Source organism: Gadus chalcogrammus, chromosome 18, assembly GCF_026213295.1.
Source record: "Gadus chalcogrammus isolate NIFS_2021 chromosome 18, NIFS_Gcha_1.0, whole genome shotgun sequence".
Classification (NCBI taxonomy): domain Eukaryota; kingdom Metazoa; phylum Chordata; class Actinopteri; order Gadiformes; family Gadidae; genus Gadus; species Gadus chalcogrammus.
In genome coordinates, this window is record NC_079429.1 from 4128963 (window position 1) to 4136540 (window position 7578).

Consider the following 7578-nt stretch of genomic DNA (forward strand, 5'->3'; position numbering starts at 1 on the left):
TCTGCTTCATGAAGTGTCAGATTATCATCGTCAGACAATAGACATCACATTGTAACGGCTCCGTTGGTTCGATTCCACATCGAAAAAGCAAACCAAAACAAAATTGGTAGAAAGCATGTTTATTGATGTCGCACACAATTGTACAAATATCATCCAAAGCACTTCAAGCCCTCAAATGAAACTCAAAAACCAAGATGACTGAAACAAAGCCATTATCAAATATAGTGGAGCGACCCAGGGACAAGTCTGGTTTGGGATGGTTCACTTTTTTTTGAAACCTGTTTAGGCAAGCGAGTTAAGGTTTCATGCAAGCGAGTTTAGGCAAGCGAGTTTAGGCAAGCGAGTTTAGGTTTCATGCAAGCGAGTTTAGGTTTCAGGCAAGCGAGTTTAGGTTTCAGGCAAGCGAGTTTAGGTTTCAGGCAAGCGAGTTTAGGTTTTAGGCAAGCGAGTTTAGGGTTTCATGCAAGCGGGTTTAGGTTTCATGCAAGCGGGTTTAGGCAAGCGGGTTTAGGCAAGCGGGTTTAGGTTTCATGCAAGCGGGTTTAGGTTTCATGCAAGCGAGTTTAGGTTTCATGCAAGCGGGTTTAGGTTTCATGCAAGCGAGTTTAGGTTTCATGCAAGCGGGTTTAGGTTTCATGCAAGCGAGTTTAGGTTTCATGCAAGCGGGTTTAGGTTTCATGCAAGCGAGTTTAGGTTTCATGCAAGCGGGTTTAGGCAAGCGGGTTTAGACAAGTGAGTTTAGGCAAGCGAGTTTCGGTTTCATGCAAGCAATTTTAGGCAAACGAGTTTAGATATTAGGTAAGCGAGTGAAGTTACTGCATCTTTGCTTCCAGCCTCGTCCCTCTAGTCGCTCCCTAAAAGAGGGTTCCCTGCTATGTCAGAAATACAACAGCTGGGATCATAGATATGGGGTACAGAAATAAAATGACAAATCAAAGATTAATTCAAACATTCTTCCCCCAAAACATGTTATGACAATTTTGTCTGTACAGCAAAGTGATATCAGTGCGTGTAGTATTGGCATAGATGGAGCTCTTTGAGGTAATGTTGGGTGTAGATCGATGTGCAGGTGTAGCCAGGGATCCTCAGGGTAGATGGAAGCAGCCCACTGGACCACAGGTGTGAATCAACTCTTCACACTGAAGCAAATTGATGCGAAAAGTAAAGTCAGTTTCATGGGCATTCAAATGCAGTTACAGCCCCATCTGGTGTCAAACACAGGTCATTTAGTAATTTGGCATTTGATTGTATAGACTTAAATGAGCAAAAAAAAGTATTAATTGCTGCAACAGTCCTAATGCTGGATTAACAAGCTTCTAAAAATGTCTATAGGAACCTCCAGTTGCATTCAAGTTACTGCATCTAATTAAACACTCTTTAAGCACACACTAGTCAGTGGAGATGTTCCCAGAAGACTTTTCTTCAGACCAGGAGGGATTATACAATAGCCGTTTAATAGTAAATATTAACCAGCGTTCTTACCTGGGTCTCTGCACCACCACACCCAGTTGCTGCACATCGGATCTTCCTCAGTCGCCTGAAGGAGAAGTCAGGAACTTCTTGATCCTAACACATGAAAGGTAAAGATGAATCAAAGCTAAATATAGAAAGGACGAAAACAAGTCTGGCAGTTTTTCCAAAAACATCGTCCAACATGGGGTTCAGCGATATTTAGTCTTTAAAACGTTGAGGTTTATGATCAAACCATCAAAAACAAGGCTGCTACGCCCTCACCGGCCACCAGGTGGAAGAACAATTTTGATCAGAAGGAGCTTGTCAAAAGATGCGCTTGAGCGCCTTCAGTCATTGGCTCGTAATCAAGTAAATCCCATTGATGGCTGAAGTCAGATCTTATTCTCTAGAAAGTTTGTTACGGAAGAAGCCCGCGTATCAAAGCAACATACCCGCCAACCAAAACTGACCTTGTTGAATAAATGCAACGGTCATCAAGATGGTGAATCCAGTATCTTACCGGTTCCACAGAGAGTCTCTAGTCGGCTGCGCTGCAGGCCTTAGGTCCGTCCTCTGCTCCTCTGTGTATAAAGAACCAGTCAGTCATCAAGCTGCTTGGTGTCTTCAAAGAGTCTGAGGTTTGACCGCCTGCACCATGATGATGTTGATAGAGCATCAGAACTTTAAACAGATAGATTTATGTACCTTCTCCGGAGAGATGAGAGAAAGGGGGGGGGGGTTTGGTCATCAGCCCCTGAGCAGTGATCTTCATCCCCAGTGACTCCTTCAATCCTGGTGGAGCGAACACTGTTACCATCAGCAGAAATCCCAGCTACTCAGTGTACGGTACTCACTACCAAGTGATAAAACCCAGTTACTTGGGTTAAACATTAGACTTAAAAATAAGTTATTTTCCCCAAATGGCGACAACCTGTTCCTGGCTGCGCTCTTTGATTTTCTAGTTGATCAGATAGACCTGGAGAAAGGGTTTACCTTCCATGGATGAGGAGCTGGTTGGTCTCTACATGAGCCGACCTCCTCCTCCGGGACCTCCAGGGGACCGCCGCCTCCAGGGGACCTCCAGGTGGCCGGGACCGCCACCTCCAGGGGGGGACCGCCGCGCGTCACCTCATTTCATCTAAAAGGTGAAACACACTTTCCATTTGCACACCGGAGAAACCTCCCCGTTCATGATACACTGAAGAAGAGTAACTTTACTGTACGAGGAGCCGCCGCCACCAGGACCGCCGCCGCCGCCTCCTCCAGGACGCCGCCGCCTCCTCCTCCAGGACGCCGCCGCCTCCTCCTCCAGGACGCCGCCGCCGCCTCCTCCTCCAGGACGCCGCCGCCGCCTCCTCCTCCAGGACGCCGCCGCCGCCTCCTCCTCCAGGACGCCGCCGCCGCCGCCTCCTCCTCCTCCAGGACGCCGCCGCCTCCTCCTCCTCCAGGACGCCTCCTCCTCCTCCAGGACGCCGCCGCCGCCGCCTCCTCCTCCTCCAGGACGCCCGCCGCCGCGTCACCTCATTGCTTCTAAAAGGTGAAACACACTTTCCATTTGTACAATGGAAAAACTTCCGTTCATGATACACTGAAGAAGAGTTTAACTTTACTGTACGAGGAGCCGCCGCCTCCAGGACCGCCGCCTCCAGGACCGCCGCCTCCAGGACCGCCCGCCGCGTCACCTCATTTCTTCTAAAAGGTGAAACACACTTTCCATTTGCACACCCGAGAAACCTCCCCGTTCATGATACACTGAAGAAGAGTTTAACTTTACTGTACGAGGAGCCGCCGCCTCCAGGACTGCCGCCGCCGCCAGGACGCCGCCAGGACGCCGCCGCCACCTCCAGGACGCCCGCCGTCGCAGCCGCCGCCGCAGACGCCGCCGCCGCAGACGCCGCCGCCGCAGACGCCCGCCGCCGCCACCTCCAGGATTGCCGCCGCCGCCGCCTCCCGCCTCCAGAGCCTCCTTCTGACATTATTAGACAAACAACTATTAGTTTTTCGTACGAGGAGTTGCTGCATGTCAAAAGGTTTAATTCTGAAGTTTTTGACCGAGAAATTTTGAAAAGATGCGCAGCTCCGCGTCTCACCGTTCTGCATCCGTTGGGCTGCACGGCTCCCGGCCTTCCTTCCGCCTGCAGCGAGCTCCTCCAGACGACCGCCACGGACCTCCAGACGAGCTCCTCCAGACGACCGCCACGGACCTCCAGACGAGCTCCTCCGTCACCTCTTCTGAAACAAGACAATCTAATTCAACACTGGACATTTTTTCCTCCTCGCTCACTCAGATGTAAATAGCTCATCTTCTCCCATACTATTCGTTCTTAAAATAAGTCTTATTCACTATAGTTAATCCTGCCAAACCCAAAACCTAGCGACACATCTAATCTTCATCCGGACACTAGTCCTAGGGGCTGAGGACCCTTTGCTTACAAGCCAGTCTCAACAGATGTCTGAATTCCTTGCTGCTGCAAGCGTCAAGTTTTATTCTGAACCATTTGACCACGCCAAGGAGGCGTTTATAAGATGTGCAGTTCCATGGCTCACCCGTTTACTCCCGTTGGACTGCACGGCTCCTTGCCTCCATCCACCTGCAGCTCCTCGCTCCAGACCCGCTCGGGTGAACCCTGGGAGTTCAAAGTCCTCCTGAAAAAAACAAACTAATGTTCATAAATCATTTGGACTTCATAAATTCTTGGAAATATTATGAAGCATGAGCTCTAATAGAAAATGTGTAAAAATATGTATCCAGCTGTAGCAATTTAATTTCTATAAAACATTTAATGAATAGTGAGAGAGTATACAAATAGTTTTACGGTGATTATGTTAGTAAAGCAAGTCTAACCCAACAAGTCAATAAATGGCAACTACATTTTATTATTAATCGTTTAGTGCCTCACTAAACTCCTATGGGAAGTGGAAACTTTACTCTCCTGCATTGGTGATGTTCCTCGGTATCTTCTAATGGACTGTGAAATCCTTCTTGATCTTCTGCGTTGAAATGTGTTCATGTTAAATTTCCAAGGGGCGTGAACTAAAATGGTTCGACGCTATTGGTTAGCCCTGTGAAATCCTTCTTGATCTTCTGCGTTGAAATGTGTTCATGTTAAATGTCCAAGGGGCGTGAACTAAAATGGTTCGACGCTATTGGTTAGCCCTGTGAAATCCTTCTTGATCTTCTGCGTTGAAATGTGTTCATGTTAAATTTCCAAGGGGCGTGAACTAAAATGGTTCGACGCTATTGGTTAGGCCTGTGAAATCCTTCTTGATCTTCTGCGTTGAAATGTGTTCATGTTAAATTTCCAAGGGGCGTGAACTAAAATGGTTCGACGCTATTGGTTAGGCCTCGACCAATAATAACAACGAAACGGGTGACGCAGAAATACAAATTTCTTCAAAGCTTTAAGCTCAGTTGTTTGTTATTTTAGTGAACATAAAGTAGTTAGTTAACTACAGTCCATCTTTGTTGTTGAAATGCCCCCAGGGCCCTGCTCGTAACGTATTTATCCAGCCTCACATTAGATAAAGAGTTGTGATTGGTCTATTTCATACCGGGCAGAAATCTTTACATAATTCAATATGGCGGTCCGTCCGGTTCCGCAGCCATTAGTGAAACACGCAAAATGTCTATTGAAAAATATAATTTGTCAAAGATTGGTTTACCTCTACATTTTGCTAGTCAAGGGCTTTAGGTTTGCCAACCCGAAGTCTAAACAGGCAGTTAACGTTTTACATTTAAATACATATGCGAAGTCCACAGAACATAGGCGAATAAAAACATTGCACAACCAGCGGTAAACAGCAGCTCAAAGTGTTTGGAAAGTTGAAAAAAAAAAAGACTAATAGAATTGGGAGAGTGGTGAGCAAGTCATTCCCCGCATCTAACCCAGGACCAATCTCTGCACATCCCTGCAGGCCAACCGTCTACCAAACCAACCAAACAAACATCAACAAGCCACAAGTCAGTCGGGTCAGTCAGACGGGTTTCCACAGAGCGGGTTATTGATTCAGAAAAAAAAGAACGCTCCCTTCAACACGTTTCCATCCTGGATTTTTCGGACATGGGGAGATTCAAGTTCTCCGTGGATTCCTGAGGGCACTAAAGCATCTGCAGAAGGTGCCATCCAGACGTGTGCAGCAATTACCAGGAGGTCTCTACCAGAGTGGCACCGCATCTGATGTAGTATGTGTCTTCAACAGTGGAGGTCCTGTAGTCCAGGCGTTTTTGTGAAACAAGCGAAATGTAGTCGACTTGTTGCTTCCAGATTCCAGTTTCCCCAAACTTTCATCAGTTCTTCCATGTTGCTTCGACAGTGTGCAGAGGACCGTTCCCAGTTTCCAAGGGTGGTCGGTGATGTAGCGGTCCGCAGCTTTAGTCAGTCAGTCAGTCGACCACATAGACAAACTACTCAACACAAACTACTACTTCCATCAACCAATCCAGAAGAACCCCCATCGGTAAACAAAAAAAAATCAGAGGAGAGAGAGCAGACAGAGGGAGGAGATGGGGAGAGTCAAGTGTATCGCGTGCGGTGCTCAATCAGAACAAACAACTCCTCAAACAACAGCTCGTGAACGTTAATAAAGACCCCACATCACTCACTGCGGGCGTCCCGGGGTCCACGTCGGTGGCCACGATGTCCGGATTGTTCGGTCAGCTCTCTCATCCAACGCAAAAAAAAACAACCCGATCAATAACCGTCACGGTGGGGGCGCTTTATGTGGAGAGGCATGGGCGACGCAGCTGAAATCAATTAATAACTAATGACCAGAATAACGTGATTGGCTGTGAGCGAGAAGCTCGAGACGAGAGAAGGCGCGGGCACCGCGGGCACTTCTGAGAGTAGGCCTACTGGAGCTCCCGGGGACAAACCACCTTTATCAGCATTACATTTATTTTTGTATTAAAATAATGATTTTTGATAACATTAGGTCACTGTGGTGATTGTGCATTGAGACTTTGTATTTTACATTAGCCATTCAATTATTTTTTTGTGTTTCTCTGAGCTACAAAGGTTTGATCGTTTTTCAAACTATATTACAAGCATTTGCCTTGTTCTTGCAATAGGCCTACTATTGCATCGACCGCGGCCCGGGCACCGCGGGCACTCCCCGCGGGGCACCGTGATCGTGTCCGCGGCCCGGGCACTCAGCGACTCCCGGCCTCCACGACTCACATCGTGCCCCGTGAATGAATGAATGTCCAATCCAACCATTTCTTCCTAAACTCTTCTTTCTTGGCCAGGAGATGCAACGTTGATTTGTTATCGCCACAAATAGCACAGGCACGGACTTGTTCCGCAATGTAAGCACCTTGCTGTTACCTCCTACTTGCCGAGATGGGCTCCGTGTCACCTGACCTCAAAATCAATAGGCTACTGTCTTGTCCTCGTTTATGAGTCAATTTTTCTTTAATTTGCTAATGCAGGCAAGGCGAGGTAGAAGAACATTTTCACGATCAGCATACATATATGGAAGCATATATGTAGCAAAATTCAAATGGCAATGCAATTTGGAATTCCATTATGCATTTGACAATGCATTATGCAATTTTATAATGTAATTTGTAAATACGTTATTCAAATTGTATTTTAAAATGCAAAGTGACAATGCAATCCTCAATTAAATTTGCAAAAGTTCTAACAATACAAATAGAATAACATTTTGTCAAATTCTTTGAGTTCCTTTATACAAATTGAAAAGCTATAGCGTCCCCGTGATTGCAATCCACTTCGCCACGCTCCGTGTGTTGCGATATTCAAATGACATTTCAATCCGCAAAACGGAATCCAAAGAGGAATCCAAAAAGTCAATATGCAAAGTGGCAAACGTATCAGCCAATCAGCGTCTGGGCGGGAACTACGTCACTTGCTCGTAATTTCCTTGTTCACTTCTAGTTCGTATGTGTCAGGTCCATGGTCACCAATGGTGATTATTGATACGCTCCGAAGTTTGGCCGATGATGTGGAGAACAATCGTGTTGAAGACACAGATGCAGTAGATAGAGTGCGTGTTCTGGGAGATAGGATAGACGACTTATCCTCACGGGTACGTTTTGACGCCAGTGTGGTAAACACAAAGATTTCCAAAGTGCTACAGGCACTGGGTGCGAAACATAGGGTCGGG

The 7578-nt window shown here is 46.9% G+C and overlaps 1 long non-coding RNA gene across 2 annotated transcripts; it reads right to left on the bottom strand.

Annotated features, from left to right (window-relative positions):
• Positions 1-459: 459 nt before the first annotated feature.
• Positions 460-2028, bottom strand: LOC130371689 (uncharacterized). Of its 2 annotated transcripts, none has more exons than XR_008893223.1 (3): positions 1973-2028; positions 1483-1566; positions 460-1139 (listed from the first exon to the last, which is right to left on the bottom strand). It is a non-coding gene; the product is annotated as an uncharacterized LOC130371689 (long non-coding RNA). The 2 variants fall into 2 exon arrangements; XR_008893222.1 differs by having other exon boundaries at positions 1923-2004.
• Between the last annotated feature and the right edge of the window lie 5550 nt (positions 2029-7578).